General features: G+C 43.5%; 1 protein-coding gene across 2 annotated transcripts in view; it reads left to right on the top strand.

The window, feature by feature from the left end:
• STX18 (syntaxin 18) overlaps nt 1-14,607 on the top strand; it is a 110,450-nt gene that overhangs the window by 10,444 nt on the left and 85,399 nt on the right. Inside the window, exon 1 of one of the 2 annotated variants that reach the window (XM_067556400.1) lies at nt 217-404. The exons of the other annotated variant lie outside the window; for it this stretch is intronic. The gene's annotated coding sequence lies outside the window, so the exon portion shown is untranslated. Of the gene's footprint in view, nt 1-216; nt 405-14,607 lie in introns of those variants that run through there. 2 annotated transcript variants of the gene reach the window in all.

Below are 14,607 nucleotides of genomic sequence, written 5' to 3'. Positions count from 1 at the left end.
GGAAGGGATCAGAAGGAAATCCTATTAATCGGAAGGCATGGGATGTATTGTCCTGAGGATGAGGGGTTCCACGACCACCATTCCCAAGAGGAGGAGACTGATAGTGGTGGTCAGGGACTCCCTCCTAAGGCAGATGGAGTCATCCATCTGCCATCCAGACCGGGAAACTCAAGAAGTGTGCTGCTTACTTGGAGTTAGAATTCAGGATGTGATGGAGAGTATGCCGAGACTCATCAAGCCCGTGGACCACTACCCCTTCCTACATCTTCAAGTGGGCACCAGGGATACTGCCAAGAATGAACTTGAGCAGATCACTGCAGACTATTTGGTTCTGGGAAGAAGGATAAAGGAGTCTGTGAAAGTGGTGTTCTCATCCATCCTCCCTGTGGAAGGAAAAAGCCCAGGTAGGGACCATCGAATTGCGGAAATAAATACGTGGTTACGCAGGTGGTGTTGGAGAGAGGGCTTTGGATTCTTGAACCATGGGATGTTGTTCCAAGAAGAAGGATTGCTAGGAAGAGATGGGATTCACCTAATGAAGAGAGGGAAGAGCATCTTCGCAGACAGGCTGGCTAACCTAGTGAGGAGGGCTTTAAATTAGGTTTGCCAGGTGACAGGGACTTAAGCCTGGAGGTAAGTGGGGAAGTGGGATACCAGGAGGAACCACAAGGAGGAGGATGCAACAGGGGAGGCCTCTTGATTTGTACTGAGAAAGCAGGGTAATCGGCTAGTTATCTTTGGTGCCTATAAACGAATGCAAGAAGCCTGGGAAACAAGCAAGAGGAATTGGAAGTTCTGGGATAGTCAAGGAACTATGATATGAATGGAATAACAGAGACTTGGTGGGGTAACTCATATGACTGGAGCACTGTCATGGATGGGTATAAACTGTTCAGGAAGGACAGGCATGGGAAAAAAGGTAGAGGAGTTGCACTGTATGTAAGAGAGCAATATGACTGCACAGAACTCCTTTATGAAACTGGAGAAAAGCCTGTTGAGAATCTCTGGGTTATGTGTAGAGGTGAGAAGGAACTAGGGTGGTGTCGTGGTGAGCATCTATTTTAGACCAGCAGACCAGGAAGATCAGGTAGATGAGGCTTTCTTCAGACAACTAACAGAAGTTTCCAGATCACAGGCCCTGGTTCTTATGGAGGACTTCAAACACATCTGCTGGGAGAGCGATAAACAGTGCACAGACAATCAAAGAAGTTTTTGGAGAGTGTTGGGGACAACTTCCTGGTGCAATTGCTGGAAGAACCAATTAGGGGCCATACTCCTCTTGACCTACTGCTCACAAACAGGGAAGAATTGGTAGGGGAAGTAGAAGTGGGTGACATGGGCAGCAGTGACCATGAGATGGTCGAGTTCAGGATCCTGACTAAAGGAAGAAAGGACAGCAGCAGAATACGGACACTGGATTTCAGAAAAACAGATTTTGACTCCCTCAGGGAACTGATGGGCAGGATATGGGAGGCTAATATGAGGTGGGGAAGGAGTCCAAAAAAGCTGGCTGTATTTTAAAGAAACCTTATTGAGGGCACAGGAACAAACCTTCCCGATGTGCAGAAAGAATAGCAAATATGGCAGGTGACCAGCATGGCTTAGCAGAGAAATCTTCAGTGAACTTAAACACAAAAAGGAAGTTTACAAGAAATGGAAGCTTGGACACATAACTAGGGAGGAGTATAAAAATACTACTCGAGCATGCAGGAGTGAAATCAGGAAGGCCAAAGAACAATTGGAGTTGCAGCTAGCAAGGGACATGAAGAGGTTCTACAGGTATGTTAGCAACAAGAAGACGGTCAGGGAAAGTGTGGGACTCTTACTGAATGGAGGAGGCAAACTAGTGACAGATGATGTGGAAAAAGCTGAAGTACTCAATGCTTCTTTTGCCTCTGTCTTCACAGACAAGATCAGCTCCCAGACTACTGAACTGCACAGCCCAGTATGGGGAGGAGGTGAGCAGCCCTCAGTGGAAAAGAACAGGTTCAGAACTGTTTATAAAATCTGGACATGCACAAGTCCATGGGGCTAGATGCAATGCATCCAAGGGTACTGAGGGAGTTGGCTAATGTGATTGCAGAGCCATTGGACAATATCTTTGAAAACCCGTGGTAATCGGGGGGAGGTCCCAGACGATTGGAAAAAGGCAAATATAGTGCCCATCTTCAAAAAAAGGGAAGGAGGAGGAATCAGGGAACAACAGACCAGTCAGCAACACCTCATTCCCTGGAAAAATCATGGAGCAGGTCCTCAAAATATCCATTTTGAAGCACTTGGAAGAGAGGAAGGTGATCAGGAGCAATCAGCATGGATTCACCAAGGGCAAGTCATGCCTTACCAACCTGATTGTCTTCTACGATGAGGTGACTGGCTGTATGGATGTGGAGAAAGTGGTGGACGTGATGTACCTGGTCTCCTACAGTATTCTTATCAGCAAGTTGAAGAAGTATGGGTTGGATGAATGGGCTATAAAATGGATAGAAAGCTGGCTTGGTCATCGGGCTCAACGGGTAGTGATCAGTGACTCGATGTGTAGTTGGCAGCCGGTAACAAGCAGAGTGCCCCAGGAGTCAGTGCTGAGGCCAGTTTTGTTCAACATCTTCATTAATGATCTGTAGGGTGGAGTAGATTGCACCCCTCAGCAAGTTTGCAGATGACACTAAACTGGGGGGGAGTGGTAGATATACTGGAGGGTAGGGATAGGATGCAAAGTGACCTAAACAAATTTGAGGATTGGGCCAAAAGAAATCTGATGAGGTTGAACAAGGACAAGTGCAGAGTCCTGCATTTAGCACGGAAGAATCTCATGCACTTCTACAGACTGGGGACCAACTGGCTAGATAGCAGTTCTGCAGGAAAGGACCTGGGGGTTACAGTGGACAAGAAGCTGAATATGAAGTGTGCTTTTGTTGCCAAGAAGGCTAATGGCATATTGGGCTGCATTAGTAGGAGCATTGCCAGCAGATTGAGGGAAGTGATAATTCCCCTCTGTTCGGCACTGGTGAGGTCACATTTAGAGTATTGTGTCCAGTTTTGGGCCCCCCACTAGAGGAAGGATGAGGACAAATTGAAGAGAACAATGAAAATAATTAGTGGGCTGGGTGACATGATTTATGAGGAGATGCTGAGGGAACTGGGCTAGTTTAGTCTCCAGAGGAGAAGAGTGAGAGGGGATTTGATAGTGGCCTTCAGCTATCTGAAAGGAGGTTCTAGGGAGGATGTGTCTAGGCTGTTCTCAGTGGTGGCAGATGACAGAACAAGGAGCAATGGTCTCAAGTTGCAGTGGGGGAGGTTTAGGTTGGATATTAAGAAAACGTTTTCACTAGGAGGGTGATACTGGAATGGGTTACCTAGGGAGGTGGTGGAATCTCCATCCTTAGAGGTTTTTAAGGTGCGGCTTGACAAAGCTCTGGCTGGGATGAATTAGTTGGTGTTGGTCCTGCTTTGAGCAGGGAGTTGGAGTAGATAACCTCTTGAGGTCCCTTCCCTCCCTAATATTCTAGGATTCTAAATGTCCTCCTTATATCATCACTTCAGCTGGAATTCCATCTTTTCTCATAGCCTTTTCTGGTGCCAGGGAGATGATTGCTTTTTCAAACTCATTTATAGCTGGTTCTGTATCAAGCTTTTGATATTCAGGAGCCTGGGGATTGCATTTAGCGCTGCTTCAGAAGCAGTGTATTGACATGAATGGATTTGTGATAGATTTCTTTTGTTTGCTTTTGTCAATGAGAATTGCCCCATTCAAATCACTTAATGGAGGCAGTCTTGGCTATAGGACCTATTGAATAACTTTTATATTAAATAAAGCTACCTTAAAAGTGCTGGATACATTAAAAAAGTTCTATTAAAATGTATCAAAACATGTTTTGCATTTAAAACTTATTTATTAAAGAAAGTATTATCTGTAGTTAGTGAATTGAACTGATGGTTTCTGTTTACCATATCCTTCAAGATTTTAGAACTATTATATCTCACCCTCTCACACCTAGTTTTAGTCACAAATTGGAAGAGGAAAACAAGCTTTCCTACTTTTTCCACTTCTGCTTGGTTTCTTAACTTTGAGTGAGCTAGTCATTGAACTGAGCTAGTTGAATAAACTGAAAAGAAGAAAGTACTCTGTACATGCAGAAGAGGCTACCTTTGTCAAAAGCTGGTTTAGCACTTCAGCAAACTCTTGTTTTAGGTGATTAAGCAGTGACTTCCAGCAGTTCAGTGCAAACACATACTTCTTAATATTATTTTTTATTTAATGGAAATGATTTTAACATAGGTTAAGGTCAATTTCAAATTTTATTTTAAATAGATTTATTTTTTAATTTAAATAAAACATTGGATTTTTAAAAATCTTTCTTTAAAAAAAAATCATTAATTTTTATCTGCCCTGGTTGCCAACAAGACATGCTGACACATTCTGAATTAATTCGATTCCTAAGACCTCATGGCTTTATGTCCAACTATATTGCATTGCTGTACTCCAGATGGGAGGTGATGAAGGTGTGTATAGCTTAGATTAGACCAAGTTATCCTCTACCAGGTTGGAATGGCATCTCCTGCCCAACCGGAGATGGTAGATAGCATTGCTTGAAGATGCTATTTGATAGCTTAGGGTTGATGTGAAATATAGGAGCACTTTTGAACTACCACAGAATTGGACTATTGTGGGTGTGTGCCTCTTTGTCCTAGGATCCACAGGATTTGTGCTAGACCTCAGCTTTTTAAACAGTCCCTTGGAGGTACCCTTTCAGTACACCAGACCCCCCAAGGGGTCCCACTCTTCCGTATGGGTTGGCCATGCTATCTCAGTATCTCTTGGACTGAGCCTCTAGGCTCCAGCACTCTTGATTCAACTTATGAGCTCTGCCCAGTGAGTCCAACTGAGATAGACTCCTGTTCAGAGACTTCTTGCCCTCTTCAAGGATCGATGCTCTTCAGCAAGTATTTGCAGTAACAGCAGCCAGCCTTTTCAAAATAGAGTAGATGTGTTAGTCCACTGGAAAAAGGCATTAGGAAGTCCTTAGTTTAGCACAGAGAAGCAAAGGTGAAGACAGAGTTGAGGCTGGCCAACATGAGGCTACACAGGTAAGCTGCTGTAGAATCCATTTTGGTGCACACTCTCTCTCTCTCTTTCCCCCTCCACCCTTGCTCTCCCTTTTCCGGTCAGTCCTAGGTGAGAGCTTCTGTGTTTCTCCAAAGGCCAGCTCTTAACACAGCCACCTGACACCTTTTCCATTTGTTCTCCTTTGCTCTGCTTCCCTGCAGAGAGCTGAGGGGAAATCTCCTTTCTCTTTGCTGTTGGTCGTTCAGTGTGAATGTACTGGCCATTGGGGTTTCCATTGTCTTTCTGGATCCTCCACTAAGATATGGTTCAGTTTCAGCCAGTCCTTTAATGACCCATTCATACCACCCCAGACAGTGGCATGACCCAATATCTCATGTCTCCTGCTCTGTTCCAAAAGTAGCTTTTAAGTCATTACACTCTGTGAATAGCAATGCAAAGCACAGAGGAATAAAAAAGGTTATCAAAATTCCTACATTCATCACCGCATCCAACCAAAGGAGACTGCATCATGGCTACAAACTCCTCCGAGTACTTTTCTGTGCCCCCCAGCATAACCTCCATCCTGCTTCAGCTCAGCTTCAGTTAGATGCTGTTTATCCATATGCTGAATTTGTTCAAACACGGCTCTAGCTTGTATGTAGTGAAGAATAAATAGTGCTGTGTGTCATCTTCATTTTGCTGGCATTTGAGTCCATACAGTCTTACCAGTTCTCCTAGTGCAGTAGCCTCCAAACTGTGGGATGTGCCCCCTTGGGGGTGCAGAGGAAAGTTCAGGGGGGTGTGGCAGGGCCCAGGAGAGTGGGGAGGGAGCAACACCCAGTCCCGCTCTGTCCCCAGCTTCGCTTCAGCCCCGCCCCGGCTGCAGCTCCGTTCCCACTCCCTGGCCCCAGCTCCAATCCCGTTTGCAGCTCTAGCGCTCGGCTCCCAGGGGTGTGTGTGGACCAGGTAAGGGGGGGGGCATGGACCCAAAATGTTTGGGGACCACTATCCTAGTGGCTGCATTTAGATATTGAATAAGTCCAGAGAGGGAATGGATTCTTGTCAGACTCCACAGGTGTGGAATCTGGGGGCAAAGATGCAGTTTCCCATTATTTATGAGTATAAGATCTTTAGAACTTCTTACATGCACATGACTGCTGTGTTGATCAAGTAGAGTGAAAGTAGCAAATGTGTGATTTCGTCCCTGAGAAGATTCTGTTACTAGATTGGTCTGTGAAATGAAGGAATCCAAAAGTTTCTGCTTGTTTAACATTGTTACTTGCTTACAGTTATTAAATACGGTGTTTGCTTTAGATTTATTAATATGCTTGTTAATGGGACCCTGAACAGTCTGTAGTAGAGTAAGATTTGATGTACATACTCTTTGGGCAGGATGTCTGTGAAACCTTGTGCTCTTCGCTGATATTGTAGATTTCGAATCTGGCATTTTAGAAATTGTAGGGACCAGGTAAAAGAGCTCAAATCAAAATGAGTTTGCCTGAATTTAGATGGTATAGCAATTCATGTGGGCTGTTTAAATGGTGTGTTGGCCAAGTTTAGACATCCTAATTCCTCAGGTTGTGATTATGTACTTCTTCACCACAACTTCAAACTTGCTTTGCTGGATCTTTTTAAACACTATCTATTTTGGAGGACACTTTCAAATTGTATTACACTTAAGTCCCAACAAAGACAACAACTTCAAGCTCTTGCTGATATCTTTGAGGCAGTTGTGAGATATTTGGAAAGGCATTTGTCAAATATGTTGGATTGTTAATTAGGTTAGAGGATTGAAGCAAAATGATCATTTGGCTTTTACCCAGGGTACACGGTGCAGAAATAGAGAACCTACGTTAGTGGCATTAAGGAGAACAAGACAGGCAAATTAATGGTCACATTGTACTACATGATGGGCTTAATTACTATTGTGAATGAAACTCTTGCTTTTTCTGGAGAACATCTGTTATTGTTTCAGGCTTTGCAAAGCCTAGAAAAGTCAATGCTGAAACATAACTCAGTGAAGGACAAGCCTGGCCTTCCTATCTAAAAATGTATCCTTAAGGATTGCAGATTTGAAGGAGTAAATGTTCTGAGTCTTTAGAAGCAAAACTGTGGAATAATGAGATTTCTATGTTTGAAGGAGTCATTGAACATATGGATTCTAGATTCACCAGGCTGCAGCAACTACCCTACATCTAGTTTCCATGTTTTCAGTCTATGTGATGATTTAATGATTTTTTGAAAAAAGAATTGCTGTAATGGACCAATATACACATCCAGAATATGCTACATTGCTTTATACAGGTACTGAGTAGGAAGGAAAAGAAAAAATTACCCACCTCAGAATTTCAACGTCTGAAATTATACTTAAATACCATCAAATCCACAACAAATGATGGTACATATACATGTCCAACAAAGCTTTTCACTACCAACCCACCTGCCTTCCACAATATATTGCTGTTGGTATAAAGACAGTTTTCAATGTCCTATAGCATTGCAATGGTGATAGTTTCTCCATAACATGTTTAAAAACAAAAACAAAGAAAGACAAAATTAGGCATACCTTTCCAGCAAAGCAGTCTCCTGGACTTGTTATAGGTAAAACTGAATGGCCTAAATGTAGATGCTTTAACCCCATCAGACTATTGTTTACTGACTTGAAGGGGACCCAAGAACAAAACCTGTGGATACACTCACAATGCGAAACAGCAAACCTGTGATAATCAGATATAGATTTCAAACAAGATAGCCATTACTCATTATATTGCAATAGTGTCATCATGTTTGATAATATCTTTTATTGGGTCAACTTCTGTGGTGAATGAGACAGAGGCCTGGTCTACACTAGAAAATTAGGTTGATTTAACTACGACTGCCGGGGGTGAGAAGAAGTCCCACCTCTAGCGGGGTAATTAAGCTGACCTAAGTTCCCATGTAGACAGCGCTAGGTCAATGGAAGAATTATTCTGTTGACCTTGCTACCACCTCTTGGGTAGGTGGATTACCTACACCAACAGGAGAATCTCTCCCATGAGTGTAGGTAGTGTCTACACTGAAGAGCTGCAGTGGCACAACTGTGCCACTGTAGTGTTTCAAGTGTAGTCAAGCTCAGAGACAAGCTACACAAGTTATGTCTACTCAGCACTGTAAGCCCAGGCTCAAGCAACAGCCCCTTCCCTGCTCCCCCGGCGTGCACACATCAAATGTGCTAACCTAGGGATTGGACCCAGGGTCCCAGGACCCTGCAGAGCTGGAGGGTCTGAGCCTGTGTTAAGTTGAGACCTAGGGTCCAAGCCCTATTATGTTCCTATGTTCATATGACCCTGGCTTGGCTTGGGTCACAGAAGTTCTCCAGATGTATCACAGAGTTCCCGGGGGCAGAGGAGCAGGGCTGCAGGCAACCAGCACAGCCGCCAGAAGCACTATTACTGCCTGATCGGGTGCGCTCCCCCTTCCTGCTCTGGCTTCTCCTTGCTGCTACGCTTGCCTGGAGCAGTGAGCAAACCTGGCAGGTGGGAGGAGGCTGCCAGGATGTTAGGTGTCATCCCTCTCCTGGCTGTGCTGAGCCGGGAGTTCTGCTGCTGCCCCCCCCTGCAGGGCAGTCACTTGGTCCTGCTCTGCTCTCTGTCCCTTGATTCAGGGACCCCCGGGCCCTCAGTGGGGCTGTGTGTGCAGGGGCACCTGGGCAGCCATGCACTGTGAGGGTGGTGAGTGGGAGTCAGACCCAAAACTTCCCTGCAGCCTCCTAGGGATCCCTTATCCTTGCCTCGTGGGGTGTGGTGGGGGCAGACATAAGGGATCCCAGGGCTTGCTGCACCCTAACCTCTGGGGATGCCCTTCACTGCTCCGCAGCTGGCAGCAGCCAGGCTGGGGTATGTCTGTGTTTTTTCTCTGAAACCTACATTTTATGTCAAACTTCAAAACAAAGAGACAAAAATAAATAAGAAGCAGAAACACTTTCATTGAACATCCCACTTTAAAAATTAAGAATTGCAAAGTTTCATTTTAATAGTTTGACTGATGTCCTAATAGTTTAATAGTTGGGGACTGATGTCCTAATTATCCTCAGAATAGGTGCACATGGGCATTTTCCTGCCAATGTGACTCAGCCTAGAGCTGGAGAGCCCAATTCTCAGATTAGATAGTAGTTCAGTATAAAGCCTTTTTAAACTGCAGTCATTCTACTGAGAGCCACCAAAGAGCTAAATATTGCAGTTTTTGTACTCATATGCTTCTTATGGGCACCTGAGTCCCATAAATAGCACCGCCACAGTTAGGAAACAGGGTGGGCAGTACAGTTTTCCCAGAGTATACTACGTTCCTCGGGCTCAAGTGTTGATTTTGGCTCGGGTCTGTGCACTGCAGAATGGATGCCAGAGCCTTAGATTAGAGCAAAATTCAGAGAGTTCTTAACCTAGGTTTAAAATGCAATGTAGATGCTCAAGCCCAGGGTTCCCTGACACAGGTCAGTTGATTCAAGTCCTACTAACTCTAGGCTTAGGCCTTGTCTACACTAGAAAAATGAGTCGTCCTAACAGAGGTTAACTTACAGCTACTGCACTAATTACTGCAGTGGCTGATGTCCACACTGCCCTCCTTGGGTCGGTGGAGTGCATCCTCACCAGGATCATGCACTTCCACCAACCTAAGAGGGGCAGTGTGGGGAGCTGAGAGTCCGATCTCTTGGCTCTCTGCTGGGAGGCCAGTGGGCTGCTCCCCTCCTCCCCCATCACTGTCTGTTCCCTGCCGGGAATCAGCCCCGGGCTTCTCCCCTCCCCATTTCCAGCTGAGAGCGGGGGAAGCCACCCAGGGCTTCCCCATTCCAAGAAGGAAGCTGCCTGGAGCATCTCACCCCTGGGGAGGGGGGTCCAGCTGCCCTGGCTTCTCCCCGCCTTCCTTCCCTCCTGCCCCATGCTCCATGTTGGGAACCATGAAATTGACAAGGCTGCTTGGGTCACAGCCATGAAATTGCCAAGGCTGCCTTGGCTCCTGTGGGGAGTGAGTGGAGAGTTGCCCAGGCTTCTCCTCCTGCTCGCAACTGGGAGTGGAGACCATGTGTCCAGTCTTCTTGCACCTCTCCCAGCCCAGAGCAGAGACTAACTGCTCAGCTTTCAGGGGGCTGGAGCGGTAAAATGGACAAGACAGCCATTCCCACAGCCAATGTAAGGGACACAATGTCTACACTGACACTGCGTCACCCTAACAAAGCTGACATAAGCCCTACACCTCTCATTGGGGTGGTTTTATTATGTCGGCATAGCAGAGGAGTTATATCGGTGGGTAGAGCATTTTAGTCTGTACACTTCCACTGTTTTGTTGACAAAAGCTGACTTACGCTGATAAAACTCTCTAGTATAGATCAGCCCTTACATTGCTGTGTAGACATACAAAGCTGTTTTTCAGGTCTGAAAAAGATAATCAGAGTGGTGTTGCTAAATACAAGGTGGAACAGATTTTTAAGCATAGGAGCTAGCGTGCTGCAAGGGACCATTCATAATGAAGTGGGCCGTTAACTCATCTGCAGTCAGAGAACAGAGGCGGGTTATGGGTTACAGATTGCTGTAAAGAGACATAAAAGCAGTATTTCTATGGAGATTTGTGGTGATAAGGAAAGTTATGAATTTAAGCTCCCAGACTTGTCTTTTGAAGGTCTTATGCAGGTTTCATGTGAAGATGGGGACTGAGAGCTCCAATATGGAGTGATTGTTTTGTGGGGGAAAAAAATGTCCGCCCACGGGTGATAGGGTGTTTTTGCTTTTATCATTTTTCTGTGTGAGTTCAAGAGCATAGTGATTGTCTCGCTTCATCCAGATACTTGTTGTTGGGGCATTTGATGCACTGGATGAGGTATACCACATGTTTCAATAGGCATGTGTAAGATCCATGGATCTTGAAAGGTGTGCTGTAGGGGGTATTGGTCATTGTAGCGGTAGAGATATATCTTCAGGAGTATCATAAAGTAGCATAGTCTGACAGACTGAATGCAGACTAGGGTGTCAGGAAGTCCTTAGTTCAAATCTTGGCTCTACCACTGACTCCTTGTGTGCCCTTGGGCAGGTCACTTCACTGTTCTCTCTCCATTTCCCCATCTGTAAAAGTGAGGTTAATTAGTTACCCATTTATATCACAGGGATGTTATGAGGAGAAAATGTCTATACAGTGCTTTTAAAATACAAAGTGTTATCAAAATGCTATTGCTAAGTATGAACATTTTACTTGAATGTGAAATAAATTATTTGCATTGTTAACAATTTGTTCCATCTTGTATTTAGCTGTGACACTCTGATTACCTTTCCCAGACCTGAAAAAGAGCTCTTTATCGCTTGAAAACTTCTCTTTCACCAACAGAAGTTGGTCCACTAAAAAATAATTTATTATATGCTCTCAGTTCTGACTTAGGTCTGGTCAACCCTACAGAGTCAGGTTGATGCAAGGCAGCTTATGTCGACATAACTATGGAAGTGTCTATACTTAAATTTTGCTCCTACTCACGTAACTGCCCCGCTGTGCTGACTTAATAAATCCACCTCCATAAGCGGCGTAGAGTCAACGGCAATGTAGTTAGGTCGACACAGTGTCAGTGTAAACACTGCATTACTGATGTTAAGTGTTACTTGCTTTCTGGAGTCGTCTCACACTGACAGTACAATTGATACAAGCACTCCTGATGGGGACGTGCACTGCCGACACAAGAAGTAAAGTGTGGACAGGCACAAACAATGTCATTACAGCAGTGGTTGTATGCCAATGTAAATTAGGTCGATTTTAATTTTGTAGTGTAGGCTTTGGTCTCTGAATGGTGGTTTCGGAGCATTACATTAAAGTGAGGACAAAACTAAACACAAGCAAGAGTTAGAAATACTAAAAATGGAGAAGGGAAAAAAAAGGGAAACACTAGTCCAAAACAGAACAAGTAGAATTCAGAGAAAGGCTCTTGGACAACCACAGCAGCAACAAAGTATAATTTCAGTTTACTTGTGAGAATGAGACTGTAGCCTGAAGATGTGGATGACCACATTTTCTTGTTAGTCACCCAGACTTTAAGAAAACTTAGCTGATCAGAATTTTTCCTCTACATAGGCATGTTTAATAACACAACAGTACTACATCTAATTTGCAAATATCATTTTCAAATTAATCTCTGTAGTTAATTTGTATTCCCAACTGAAAAATTAAACAGGCGACTAAGGAAAGCTACTGATATGATAAAGGCATGAGTTCCTTCATACTTTGTGTTTTAATACAGTACTGTATTTGCTGAAAGTTCAGGCTTGGTGTAGGATATAATAATTGATGATAATCCTGAAAACTGCTGCCCATGAGAGTAATTTCATTTAAATCAATGAGAAAAATGAGATTGTGAGTCAGAACTGAGTCTGTTTCATCATAATTAGTTCCTCTGTGATGAAATACACCATAAGAACTCATAATGAAATCTCACTCAGAGGGAGACTAAGGGACAACAAATACTACCAAAAATGTCAGACCACTTTATTTTTTGAAATTGTCAGAATCCAAAAATATAATATAGAAAATTCTAAACAGATTTACTATGTCTATTTTATACAATAGACTTGACTCTAATGGTTATCTAATAACTCCAAAAAGAGCATATGTGCCCGTAAATATAATATATGATATTCTTGGTATGGCCAATTATATTCTTTAGTAGAAATTAGTGAATATGCCCAATTTTGGACTACGAGTTTCTCAGTTTACTTTTTACCTGTGTCAATGAGGTGTGTGTGTGTGTGAGGTCTAATAAATTCATTTCAGAACTGAGATAATTAGAAAAAAAATCAGATTTATTTCTTCCTTCCCTAAGTACTAAAATATTCATTATTTCATAACATATTCCTTGATAATGCTGTATTTTGTACAGCACTTGCACAAATTTGTATCTTTTAAGAGTGATGCCAAATTATGCATTTAAATTGTGCTGAAAAAAATTCAACTCTTTCCAATATGAACATCAGATTCTGCTTCATATCTGAGGTTGAAGGTGGTATCTGAATTATTATAAGCCTGATTTTTTTTTCAACTGCCTATCACATTCCGTCCATCCTTCTTACAGAAGAATTTTGTCCAAAAAGTTGAGGGAAGGTCTGAAGATCATATTAAAAAGGCTGGAGAAGAAAGAGTGAAAAGCAATGAGAGGCAATGATAGGGGAAAGATACTAAAATGACTTCAGAGTAGAATAAAAAACTTTCATTATTTAACACTGGGGCTTTAGCTGCCAAATCAGCTAATGGACCTTATGTGACTGCTTCTGGTTTCAGTCAAATTTGTTTTGGAAATAGTGGTGAGTATTCATGGTCAGCCTTTGGAGGATGTAGTTATGAGTGTCCCTATTTTGGGGATCTCTTAAATGTCAGTTCAAATCCAGCTACCTTTAAAAAAAAAAAAAAAAAAAAAAATCAACCCCATTGTATAAGTTGTTTTCCCAATATAGCGTAAATGACAGAGCTGAAAGTTTAGTTGATCAGCCCCCCACCCCAAGTTGCTAATTATTTTTGCCACTGTGGCAGTGAAGCATCCAAGTACTCCAAGTCTGCCACTCAATATTCTGAGGGCACATGCCCTCTGTGGTGGAGGATATTCGTTCCTTCCCCCCTCCGCTCCCCCCCCCATTTCAGTCTTCCAACCTTTGATGCTCCTGGGTCACTGAGTTTTTGGGGGGAGGGGGCAAGTGGAGGAATTTTTTACTGGGTTTTAACTATGGGAGATACTGCTTAGGTTTCTGTTGATGGCTGGCAATTGAATTAACTCCTCCTCTGAGTTGCTGACTTGATATCTTGCCACAAGTAAGGGATAAGCTCAATGGAGGCTCAGCTACAGGCTTCTAGCACAGGGTGGATTTGGGAAGAAGGGAGGATTTGGCTTCCTGCTTTCCTCAGAAGCAGGCCCTCATTGGGGTGGAGGATGAGCCCCAGAGAAGAGAGAAGCAGAAAGGAGATAGGGGTGGGAGGGGAGCTCAGAGGGAGCAGATGGAGAGTGGATTTCAGTGGCGGAGCAGAGTGATGGGGAAAGACAGGCAAGGGGGGACGACTGGAGAGAAAGTGGACTACTGAATGAGATCTGGGGAGTTGGAGAGAACAGAAGAGGAGGAAAGAGAGTTTAACACAGAGCTGGGAGATGGACACAGCAAATAGGGCAGATGAGAGAGAGAAAATGAGGGAGAAAACAGAAAATGGTATAGAGAGTGATAGAATGGGTCTGAAATGGGAGGAGAGAAAAATGGAATGAAGAAGGGGAAGCAAGGAAAAACCTACAGAACTTTTAGGTTAGTGAATTCTGTTTGTTATGCTATAGTTATTATTTTTAATTTCTCTGGTAAATATTTTCTCTCTCTAAATTTTGGGGGTAGGATGGGCTGACCATTTTGACCACTTCTGTTATATTAATATTGTTGGCAGCTTTGGATTCTTCTGTTAAATAACTCATTAAAAAGAGAATAATTTAATTTTTTCCCCCCAGATGTTGGCATCTCTGTTCCCTTTTTCCTTCAGGAAAGACCTGAAGATTCTCACTTCCCCCATTTCTTATTTAAATAAGTTAG

The sequence above is a fragment of the Emydura macquarii genome, unplaced genomic scaffold (assembly GCF_026122565.2).
Source record: "Emydura macquarii macquarii isolate MOO-44397 ecotype Brisbane River unplaced genomic scaffold, CSIRO-AGI_Emac_v2 contig_1768, whole genome shotgun sequence".
NCBI classification, from domain to species: Eukaryota; Metazoa; Chordata; order Testudines; family Chelidae; genus Emydura; species Emydura macquarii.
This window is presented reverse-complemented; position numbering and strand designations above follow the sequence as displayed.